The sequence below is a fragment of the Buteo buteo genome, chromosome Z (assembly GCF_964188355.1).
Source record: "Buteo buteo chromosome Z, bButBut1.hap1.1, whole genome shotgun sequence".
Lineage (NCBI taxonomy): Eukaryota > Metazoa > Chordata > Aves > Accipitriformes > Accipitridae > Buteo > Buteo buteo.
In genome coordinates this window covers 33,467,520-33,479,197 of record NC_134204.1, presented here as the reverse complement: position 1 = coordinate 33,479,197, position 11,678 = coordinate 33,467,520, and the positions used below count along the sequence as shown (strand labels likewise).

The 11,678-nt window shown below is 42.8% G+C and overlaps 1 protein-coding gene across 2 annotated transcripts in view; it reads left to right on the top strand.

Annotated features, from left to right (window-relative positions):
• Positions 1-4,778: 4,778 nt before the first annotated feature.
• The window catches only part of PTPRD (protein tyrosine phosphatase receptor type D), a 376,703-nt gene continuing 369,803 nt past the window's right edge, over positions 4,779-11,678 (top strand). Inside the window, exon 1 of one of the 2 annotated variants that reach the window (XM_075021650.1) lies at positions 4,779-5,279. The gene's annotated coding sequence lies outside the window, so the exon portion shown is untranslated. The remainder of the gene's footprint in view (positions 5,280-11,678) is intronic. The other variant, XM_075021649.1, reaches the window with a different exon arrangement.

The window sequence follows — 11,678 nt, the reverse complement described above, 5'->3', positions numbered from 1 at the left end:
AAAAATGCCACTACATTGTGTTCTGTATTCTAAGTATATTCTTTCTAAATTGTTAGCAGAGTTCTCACTTTGGAGATACTCCAAATACTCTAGAAGCAAAAGACAAAGCTGTCTCCTCTATCTACAAATCTTATTTACAGCTTTCCATACATACACTGCTGTTTATTTTCAGTTTGTGGCACACACTCTAGTGCACTCTGATAAAGCTGATCCTGCTTCATCATCTCCAAGTCCCTGCAGATTTTCATGTGCTGTGTGATTAATTACTGTTTTTCTAGGACTCTTGCTCTTTTCTGTTAAAAAAAACAGAAACAAATGTACAAAGAGCTAGTACAACAAGTTGTTCCCTGAGAAGTAGAAACAACCAAGCCCAATTTTCTTTGTATTTATGTGCTGCATCACCTGATTCTACCACCTTTTTCCCATCAGCTCGCTTGGGTCTGTGGTAGGGCATGCAGTGTGACAGGCTCAGTGCAATGAATGGGCTGAGACAAGTGTGCAGACCAGCCTGCTCATCTCCTTCCTTTACCAAACCTCTATGTCCACAGAAGAAAAATTAGAACAGTGTTTGAGACCTGTAGGATACGAGACCTGAATCCTTCTCCAAAATGTATGCTGGTACATAGAGAAGTTGTTTGGAATGCAAGGTGGATCACACAAGTGTATAAAGCCTCATCTCTTTAAGACAGCAGGCAAAAAAAACCAGCAAACATGGCAAAAATGATCATAAAAACCTACACTTAAAATCACTTTCTTCTCCATACCTCTGTCTCTAACTACCTAAGTTTCATCACTTAAAAGATTTATATGAACTACAAATGTTTACAAGATAAAGACAAGTACCGAGAATGTCTGCTGAGGTACTAAATCAGCATTTAAAAGATGTGTACTCAAACTGTGTTAGCTGAATAGATTTTTGCATACAGACAACACGTGTTTACTTGTCTAGTAGTGTTTTATTACCTTTAATAATAGGAGCTCACAGTGTCTGTGGCTTATAAATGAGAATTTTCAAGTATCAGTACAGCAACTCAGGAATGTTTCTCATAATCATTTCGTAAGCCAATGCCTAACATATGTACTAATGCAGTTTTGTGACAAATCATCTGTTAGATTTCAGCCGAGAGCTTGTCATATGTTAATCATAAATAACTGTAATATACGGCTATTGTAATGTATGTTACAAAAAAAAAAAAAAGGGGGGGATAGGTAACTAGAGAGTAATCTTTCTGTTCCTCCCCTCCCTCCTCTCTCCTTCTTGATCTTACTATATAGCAACCCAATGTCCACTGGTTCCAGTTGTTAATGGAATGTCCTACTGAGCTAAAAAGCTTAGTGGGATGCCATTTACCAGGGTCGCAAGCAACAATCCAAGGCAGAACAGCCGAGAGGAAAATAATACTGCACACTATTAATAGAGTACTATTTAATATATGAAATTCATGAGACTGAGACATGAAGGAGTATGGCTGGTCCTTTACTTGAAGAGCTATGGCAGAAGTCACTCCGAGTATGGTCGCAGGGAGGTATTCAGATGAACAGAAGGAACATCAACCCATTTCTCTTCCTCCTTTGCTACGTCTTTTGAGTTTTAAACACTCACATCCTGCGCTTCACATCAGACTTGCACTGCTGGTATGTAGCCTCAATGAGGACACCGAAAGCAGCTGCATGAGCAGGAAGAACAGGATTTAAACAGTTAACTTTGAAGGACGAGAGGAAGATGTCTGTTCTTATAAAAACTCTGAGGGAATACATGATACTTAATTCCAATGACATAAAAGACCCTTCTTCCTTCCACCATAAAAAATATTAATAGAAGATTCATATCTTCCAAATGTAATTTAATTACTGTCTTAGAGATTGTTCAGTGTTTCACAGGAAACATTTCAAAGCTAATAAAATGTGTAAATGTTTTTCCAATTCAGTGCTGTACTAACCTTAGAGTAACATACTGCTGCAATCTTGGCAAAAATAGAACACTGGTGTAGAATGCTGTGCTTGAATTTTTTATGCATTTTGGGAAAAAAAAATCCACTTTAATGAGTAGTTTGTAACAGATGAATTATGCTTCTTGATGTGCTATCTTCTCTTAACAGGGAAGGAATGTTAAAGGTGTATTACCGAACCACATATATACATTTATGTATGTATATATGTACGGTACACTCTTAAGCATAAAATTTATGCTGCTGATAACAAGCGATGGTATGAAGTAGAGCAACAGTAAGTATACAGCGTTTTAATGCTGCTTCATGAATTTAGGTTAATTTCTTCTCTTTTTTTTTTTTGCTTTAGCATCACTACAAAATCTGGCAATCTTATAAATAATATTGATGAGATCTGGTTTTAATACTGCTATAGAAAGAAACACATTTATTCCTAATGCATACTGTGATGCTGACTGAAGAGAAGGAAGAGCTACACAACCCGGTTATGACTCTTAACATAATGGAAAGCTAAATGTAGTCCAAAAACTCACAACCACATTGTGATATTGCATGAAAAATATAAAATGCATGGGTTTATTGCTCAATTCTTCAATGTCACGCAAGGATCACAGCATGAAGAGCACTAAAACAGCTAAGTATACTGATAAAACCTAGTTGGACATAACATTAAAACCTGAAATACCTATTTAGTATTGCCATTTCAAAGCAAATATAGCCCTGCAGTCATTTGAGTCAAGAGGGCAAAGGTGAGGATTTAATTCTTGCTTTCTTGAACCACATTTATTACAATACAGATAAAATATTGTTTTGCAAAGCTTTTGATTTTTGTTGTTTTACTTTGAAGCCACAGTTGCTTGTTGAAAAATTAGTCTTTTATTCAATAGTTGTTGACAAGATAAAAAGTAGTCATCCATGCTACATTTCATATATTTACCTTTTCATAAAAAGTAATTTTTTTACAAAGTCATTAGGTATTTTAAAAGATACTACTTGGAAAGGACTAGTGCTTCTTTAAGTGTAAGATGACTTGGGGTACCATTTTTCATGGTATAACTGGCAGCATCAAAAGAAGACAGCAGTTTATAGGACTTGGGGAGAACAAAGTTTACCTTCACTTCAGTCAGCCTTCATGATGGCAGCACTTACCTCCCAGGGGATGATAAAACTCATATTATATGACAGAGTAGCCAAATCCCTCTCCTCTGCAGGAAAGTAGCAACAATCTGCAATGAACTTTGCATCGACCACCATGGCTCATTTCAGAATCAGGGGCTACACAGCTTGCCCAGGTCGCAGCAAGTCAGCACAAAACTCAGGACAAGAAGCACCAGCCTGGCCAATACTGCTCCTGCCGCTTCATACGTGGGGAAGCCAGTAAGCCAGCTTTTGAGGCATGGATATCAATGGGCTCCTGTCACCATAATGACCAACTACCGTTTACTGTGTTTATCCTAACACTTTACCTCCAATTTACACAGGAGGAACTGTGGCATGGAGGGCATAAGCTCCAGGCTTCTGAAGATGGTTAGAAGCCAAAAGTGAGGTTTCCCAAAGTGCTGTTTTCCAAACTCCTATTGTTTTCATCTACGTCCTACACACTGCTCCTTCTTTGCAGAGGATTAGATAGGACGGGGTAAGAAAAGCAGGGACCTTTTTTTAGCCCCACAGCACGTCACTGACTGCGCCAAGCAACATGTGGTGTCACTCAGCATGAAATCTGACTATTCTTCAGGAAGAAAATGAGGGACTTGCCATATACAAGCATGACTGAATGAGCAAATACCGCTTTGTAACACGCCCGGTAGCACTGGCAGATCCGGTAACCCCCGGTGATTTCACAGGCTGGGTGCAAACCCGGACAAGAAGTCACGCACGTGAACTCGGGCACATTTCACTCGTCCAGGAACGCCCGGTGGTGGGGGGTGGGGGACGACAACAGGCCGCGTTACTCGCCACAGGCTGGCGCCCGCAGCCCTGCGGCCTGGTTTCCGCCCCACTCGTGTGCCCCCCCCGGTCCGCCTCCCCCTCCCCCCCCCCCGGTTTGGTGTGGCCGTGGGCGCCCTCCACGCGCAGCCGGGCGGGAGGCGGCCCCCTGGGCCGGCACGGAGTGACGTCACCCTCCTCCCCTCCCCCACCGCCCGGCCGCGCGCGGGTGTGCGTGTGAGGCTGTCCCCGCGCAGCGGATGGCTCCCATCCTCGGTCCGCCGGCGGGCCGGGCTGGGGCCGGCGGGCCGGGCTGGGGCTGGGGCAGGCGCCGCCGGGCTCACCTCCCCATTGCTCCTCCGCTCACTCCTCGCTCGCCCACCCACGCGCGCACGCACACACACGCGCGGGCGCGCGCACAGGTACAGAGCTCGGCAACAAGCTTTCCCTAACACTTGGGGCCGTACAGGTCCTGTGATCCACATACCTTAAAAGGATTAAAACCAAACCAAACAAAAAAACCCAAAAACCAACCCCCAAACAAACCAACAACCAACAACCCCAAATCGCACAACAACAAACCCACGGACGAGCGCCGTTTCCACCAGCGTACCCACGGCGTCCCCGTTCTACCCCGGAGGAGCGAGGCGGGCTGGAGAGAGGGTTGCTCGTGCTTCTGCTCTCGGGGACGGTTTGTGGGGATTTCTCCCGTGTCTCTGTCACCCCCACTCCGCCCGCCCCGTTGCCTCTTCCCTCGCTTTTGTTTGCACTGCACTTTTTCTGGAGGGGGGCGGGGGGGGCGGGAGAGTAGGGGGGAGCCCGGGTGCGTGACCTCGCTGCTATTTGTAGCGAAAGAATCGACTAAAAGAGACCAAGGAAGAAAAGGAAGGGGAACAAAAAAAAAAGAGCGAAGGGGGGAGGAAGAAGGAAAGAGAGGGAGGAGGAGGAGGAGGAGGAGGAGGAGGAGGAGGAGGAGGAGGGGAAACGGAGCAGCAGCTCGGGAACAGAGAGCGCGCCCGGGAGCGGGAGCAGCAGCAGCAGCCGCCGCCGCCGCAGCAAGGAGAAGAAGAAGAAGAAAAGAAGAGCAGAACAGAGCAGAGCGGAGGAGAGGTGGCGCTGGCAGGAGGAGGCAGGCGGGGACGTGGCTCTTCTGGATGCTGGATTTTCGGACTCTCGTTGACTCTCTCCCGCTCCCCGGCGCCGGACTGTGAGAGACACGCACCAGCGCCAGGCAGCAAGCGGCGGGGGGCTCCGCTCGTAGCTGCTGCTGCTGCTGTTGCTGCTGCTGCGGGGCTTGGATTAAATTGGCCGCCCCGGAGACGAGCGGGAGCAGCGGGAGGAGGTGGCGGCGGGCGGGCAGGCGGCGGCGGCTGCTGCTGGGACCGGGGGAGCCAGCATGACCAGGTAACTGCCCCGCTCCTGACCCATTCCGCCCCACCCCCGGCCGCCGCTCCGTCTTTGCCGCCTCTTTCGGCGCGTTTGTGCGTGTGAGCGCCCGTAAAAATGTGTGTGTGTGCGTGCGTGCGTGCGTGCAGCCCGGTATACATGTGCCTCGCACACAACTCTCCCCCTGGCTGCCCCGGGGCTCCCCCCCGGCCGCTGCCCTCCCCTCTCTGCCAGGTCTCAGCCTGGCGGCGAGGCCTGCGCGGGGAGCGAGGGGAGCTGCGGTGCGCGGACGGGGGATGGGGCAGGCTGAGGGCGAGTGATGGATCGGAGTCGACGTTTCCACTGAATGCCACTGTACACGGGCGGGGGGGAGGGGGGCTGCACTAATTACACGTTGGCTGTTTGCTTTGGCGAGCGAATTATTAATATTAATTATTTTGTTTATTCTAACTGTTAGGGAGAAGGGGGGAGGTAGCAGGGCTGAGAGGCGAGGCGCCTGCGGCTGGAGAGGGCTGTGGGGGCGAGCGGCCGGTAGGGACCCCCGCCGCCGGTCCGAGGAGGGCTCCCTCCTCCTCTTCCTTCTCCTCCTCCTCCTCCTCATCCTCCTCATCCTTCTCCTCCTTCTTCTGTTCCTCCTCCTCCTCCTCCTCTCTCTCGGCGGAGCGGGGAGGCACGGAGATGCGAAGCTTTTCACAGGTTAGGCGTTTAATTTCTTTGTTTACTCTCCCGAAACCACTTGAAAGGAAGCACATCGGGCTGGAAACTCCGTTTTTCGAGTGCTTACAAAGGGGCTCTTGAATTTGTTCAGCAAACTTAGCAGCTCCCTCTGTACCGTCTGCCCGTGCGAGCAGGCACTCCTCACTGCTGCAACCGGGCTCTCCCAGGCTGGCAAATAAAACAGTTGTTTTCTACCACCGAAATCCGTATTTTGCCTGTTTGCTATCCCCTCACTACCCGACAGAACTGTATTATTTCCTTTCTAAGCGATTACCAGTCACCCTTGCATGTATGGCTTTTGAATGTCTGCTGCTCCTTGTTACTTCTCCAGACTGCTGTCATGCATATTTCTTTTTTTTTTTTTTTGCCTGGCCTTTATGCAGTTACTGCCTCGTGGAGGGATGGCAGCTTCTTTACCATGCTTACCATCTCCATATTCTCGGTTTTGACTTACACAGAAGGGTCATTTTATTTATGCAGAATAGTTAGGGTTTTATGTGTTCCTTCACTTGCCGCCTGAGACGGCGTTGTGTTGGAGATGAGTCTGTAGATGCTAATCTGCTTTGGAGTTTCCTGTTTGCAGACATGAGTATTTTTGGTGAAGCCTGTATTCTCTTAAATTTAGGATTAATGTGGGAAATTATGATTGTCTTCTCAGCCTTAAGGAGATCGCTCCCAACATATCTTTTCTTCGCGCACAAGCAACTTCTGTAGTATTGGGACATTTATCGGGAATTTTGATGCAGAGATGGAAAAATGTGTATGTACCATGTATTTCCTTCCTCTGGTATCTGCTAGTGGTTTATAATGTTATAATGGTCAGTACTTTATTTTCTTGCTGTAAAAGTGTGTAGTAAATGACATCATTTTCTCCTGGGCTAGGAGCGCACAAAGCTCCTACAATTCTTTTTAATGAACAGAGCAACTCTGAAGAAAAAAGACTCTCCCCTCTCCTAAACACAATCATATGTACTTGTACCTTACTTTAGATGGCAATTTTTATATAGGTTCTTTAAATTCCGCCTCATGAGATCTGCTATTACTGTTTTTTTTATGTGTGAAATTGACAAACTGGTCAGTTTAATAAATTCAGCTGTCAAATTTTGACCAGTCAAAATTGCTAAAAGCTGGAAATATACTGGCATAGGATTTTCAAGGCACTGAGTGTTACATAGAAAAGAAGAAGGATTTAATGAGACACTTTTTACAGGAGTAGCTTTCCAATTTTAGTTTTGTCACTTGTGGTAATATGGTGGAGTATATTTAGATTTCTCTCAATGCAGAAATGATGTATAGCTTTTCTATATCCACTTAAAGCACTGAAAGCTTTGCCTAAGTAGAAGACTTCTACTCTAAGAAAGCACTAAGAAATTCGTCATGGTTTGTGTGTGCTATGGCAAGCTGTCAGGAATGGTGTGTGGAAAGGAAAACGGTATCTCAGTATTTCTGCATTTCAAGAATGGATCTTAGGACCTGCTTTTAGACCCATCAGTCGTACTACTTTTAAAATGAGCGCTGAAGAATAATATGAATTAAGCATTCTGCTGTGACGGTTATGTAACTCAAACACCAGCGCTGTCACCGAACTCAACGAGTGATAGTAAATCGGTGCTTAATCTTAGGAGAGGGTTTGCAAGAACAGACTTGGGTGTGTGTGAAAGAATGAAATAACTGGCGATTTAAGTTTAGTCAGCAATTCACCTTTCATTTTTAAGATTGCCCTTCATTCTTACATTTTAATAATGCAGGGACCAAAACTACACAAGCTGAGGAGTAGGAATCCCCCTTCATTTGCTGCTGTGTGTGCCGAGCCACTAGGGGCCTGTATAAACTGCTCTCATACAGCAAATACCGGTACATGGCATATGCTCACTCCTTCACCAGACATTTTTTACACGGGTACCTAATGTCAAAAGCAAAGTTGCCAGTTACTTATTCCTTACTAGTAAATGAGACTTCTTTTACTTAGGAGACACATACAAATTACATATTATTTGCTGGTTTTTTTACCCTGTTTCATCCATTTCCCCCAGTACTGTGTGGTGTCCAACATAGTTCTTTCCTCACTGCTCTCCTGACTGCTATGGCAGTTGGGGATGAGCGTCGACTCGGGAGGTGCAAATTTTAGGCAAAGTCAGATTTGAGTGTCTCCCCACATTTCGTATTTTCTGTAAGCTGAGAAAATCAGATTTGTTGCCTGTGTGTTTCTTCTATTAGATTAGTAATGGTTCTCTTCCATGCAAGTGTAGGGTTAAAAGATAAACAGGATTACTTCAAGGCAGGAACAGACACAGATTGATGGTGTATTTAAACTAGCTTTGTAAGTGTTATGTAAGTTTGAGAGTGTGGCAGCTCCAAGGCTTTGGCTGGAGTGTAGTCAGCATTTATGGGACCTGGGCTGAAGATGCACTATACATTTTTGAGTGTCAGTTTCAGAAATTTAATATCCACCAGCCATAGCATTCTTGATAGACGGTAAGCAATAAGGTCAAGTATACTTACACTGTTCCATTGTTGATTTTCAGTTTTTCAAACTGACAAGGCAGACAATTTGTAAAAAGAGCACAGCTGAAATATTTGCATATTGGATTTCCTTCAAAATGAACTTCCGTTACTAAGCTCTTTGAAAATTCTCACTTAAAAGGATTTTCAAGCTGAATCACAGTAAGGTCCTACAATCAACACGCAGTTTCCCTGTGGTATGTTAATTTTTTAATAAGCTGTCTTTAAAACAGTGGAGTTTTGTATATCGTGGTGTTGGGCCAGTTACAGCAAGAGGCTTTTTGTCATATTACGGACAACAGTTGTGCAAATATTGACCAAGTTTAATTTTCTAAAACGTGCTTGTGTTCATTTAGGAAAAGTCATGATGAAATGTAATGAAATGCACTTTAAAGGTCTTTGCAAATTATAGACGTCTGTTCAAAACTGTAAGTCTTACTGAATGTCAGTAAACCAAGGCGGTGTCCCCGACGTGCAGAGAGGATAGGCATTTCATTTGCACTTCGGGTATCGAGAGGAGTAATATAGTACAGGTCTATAAATCATTGTTTTATTTTTGTATAAGATCATGGCAATTTTTAACATTTTGTTCTTTAACAAGTTGAGAAAAAGGTGTAGATATTTGCTGATTTAAGTTCAAAGAGTCACATAATGCTGTCTATTGTAATAGGAGCTTGCTTACATTGTAATTCTATTTAAAAACAGTTGGCATAGCACAGTCAACATACAATATTTTCATGAAAACTCTCAATTTCACATACTCTGTGAGTTGTTTACTTTATTTGCTTAATCCTTGTTTTCTTTGGAAAAGGCCTTAAATGAAACTAATTAATGGATGTATGCTGGCAACTTGGCAGCCTAAAGCAAGAATCCGTGTTTAAAAATACTCCTTCGTATACTATCAGTGATTTACCAAGTAGGAGCAAAGAGGAAGCGTTACTTCTCTTGGTGATTTACTATGGCGAAAGCCGCAGTACAACTGGAGAAATGTGATGATGTAGAAAAAGATTGCATGAGAGTGCTTTGCCTGTAAATTCCTTTCCAACAAGCCTCACTTCACTTGTTGTTTAAGCTGCCGTCCGTTGATAGAACCGTATGTCTACTATTGCATAATTTTAACTTACATTTCATAAGCTCAGATGGCTTTTGGTTGGTGATTGATAATATTATTAAAACACTGCATGTTCATGTCTTACTTACAGGAAGAGGGTAGATAAAATGCTGGGAAAATAGATACAAAATAATACAAATGGTTTGCAAAAATTCAGGTTGAATTGAATAAATTGTTATGGAAATACTGAAAGCATTGCTTTTTTAAAACATGATTGTTATTCAGGTTCTTTAAATTCATTCATAAAAAGAGACAATTCACACTAAATACTGTTTTTATCAGCTTTTTTTAAACTACATCAGCAGTTATATGTAGTCTGTACTTCCCTAAGATAGTAATACTTATAGCTTTACGTGTATTATGCTTACACACTGTGACAGCCTTCTCCATAAGCTTAGTAGCACAGTAACAAAAAAAAAAAAAAAAAGGAAAAAAAAAAAGGAAAGGTGATTGATCTTGCGGCAGTGTTCCAAAACAGCAAGAGATTTTTGCAAAAATCAACTCCTGTGTTTATACTTGTGTGTCTGGTATCTGCTGGGGATTCTGTGTATTCTTTCTAATACAAAGAATGAGCAAAAAACTTTCTCCTTCTCAACCAACTGAAAATGATGGCATTTTAGGCACTTTGATTTATTATACCGGAGGACATGTCCTAATACACTGTCATGCCCTGTGCTGTGCTTCTTCGTAGTTAAGCATAGTGGAGTTATTTGAGTTTTTCAGTAATCTTCCAATTATTGGAGTCGCTCCACTGGTACACAAATTAATTTGTTGTTTGCAGACAATCAAAATGGATGTCCTGGTTACTGCCAGTCGAACTGCTCACATATTGTTGTAGTCAGATAATGCATACTTTTCCCCCTGGCAGTATATCAGATGTGGTATATGGAGTAACGCATACAAGTGTATTGCTCTTTCTTTTAGTTTTTAGTGTTCTGGAAATTATGCATCTGAAGTCAGTGTTCAGTAAGTGGTGTGTAAAATCTGGCTTTTTAGACGTCAGAATCGGCTGATTTTCATGTATAATATAGTCAGTGCCAACCTGACTGAAACAAATGTGGCTTTGGTCCTAAATTTGTAAATAGGTATACATTTCTCTTGCAAATTTGCCCGATTGCATTTAGATTTCAGTGTCTCGCCTTGGCTTATTCACTGGTTTTACCCAAAAGTCTGGCTTTTTGTTACTTGCTTTGACTCACTGAGAGGAAATTCAAATACATTCTGGTAACAATCTCATGGGCTTTCTGACCTTTAGAAAATAATTGTTTGCTAAGTTTGAACTCAGTAATTCTGCTTGCTTTACAATGCTGATTGAATTAAAAAATTCTTAACTGCATTTTTGAACTGTCTGTAGGCTGTATTCGTTAATAAAGCTTTTCCAAAGAAAGCTGAAATTTGTGTACAAGGGATAAAGAGACTACCATTTCTACTATTTCCCTGTTCTTCACTCTTTTTCTCTTTTTTCCTTTTTTCTTACTCTCTTCCCTCTTCTCTCTTCTCTTCTCTTCTCTTCTCTTCTCTTCTCTTCTCTTCTCTTCTCTTCTCTTCTCTCTCTTCTTCACATTGGTGCACGCTTTTGTAAAAGTGAACAATGCTTTTTATTTTTATGAAAAAAAAGATAAATTTGATGTTATTAAAGTTCACAAAGATATGTAGGGATATTCTGTACTCTATAGCTTTCTTTCATCTGCTCTATGCCACAGAAAGGTGCTTATGAGACAGATGTGTGTCATGATTTCTAGCACAGTGACATGATTAATATATCTGTGTTCACCTGCATAATTAAACTTCGGTGAATCACACTTTTAATTTTCTTTTCTTTTTACTTTTCTTAAAGGAAGGGGCTTTCTCCCTCTGTGGAATTTACTGTAGACAGGGAGGTCTTTTTTTAAAAGTCAGATTATAAATATAGGACCAGAGATTTCCTGCCTAGGTTTTCAGTGCTGTGAACTTCAGGAGCATCATTTATTTACCTCTTATGCCACATTTTATTAAAATCCTCTTTACAGGTGTACTCTGTATTAATACTTGTAGGAATTTGACAATATTTTATTAATAAGCAAACAGCTATATTTTGCATGTAAGAA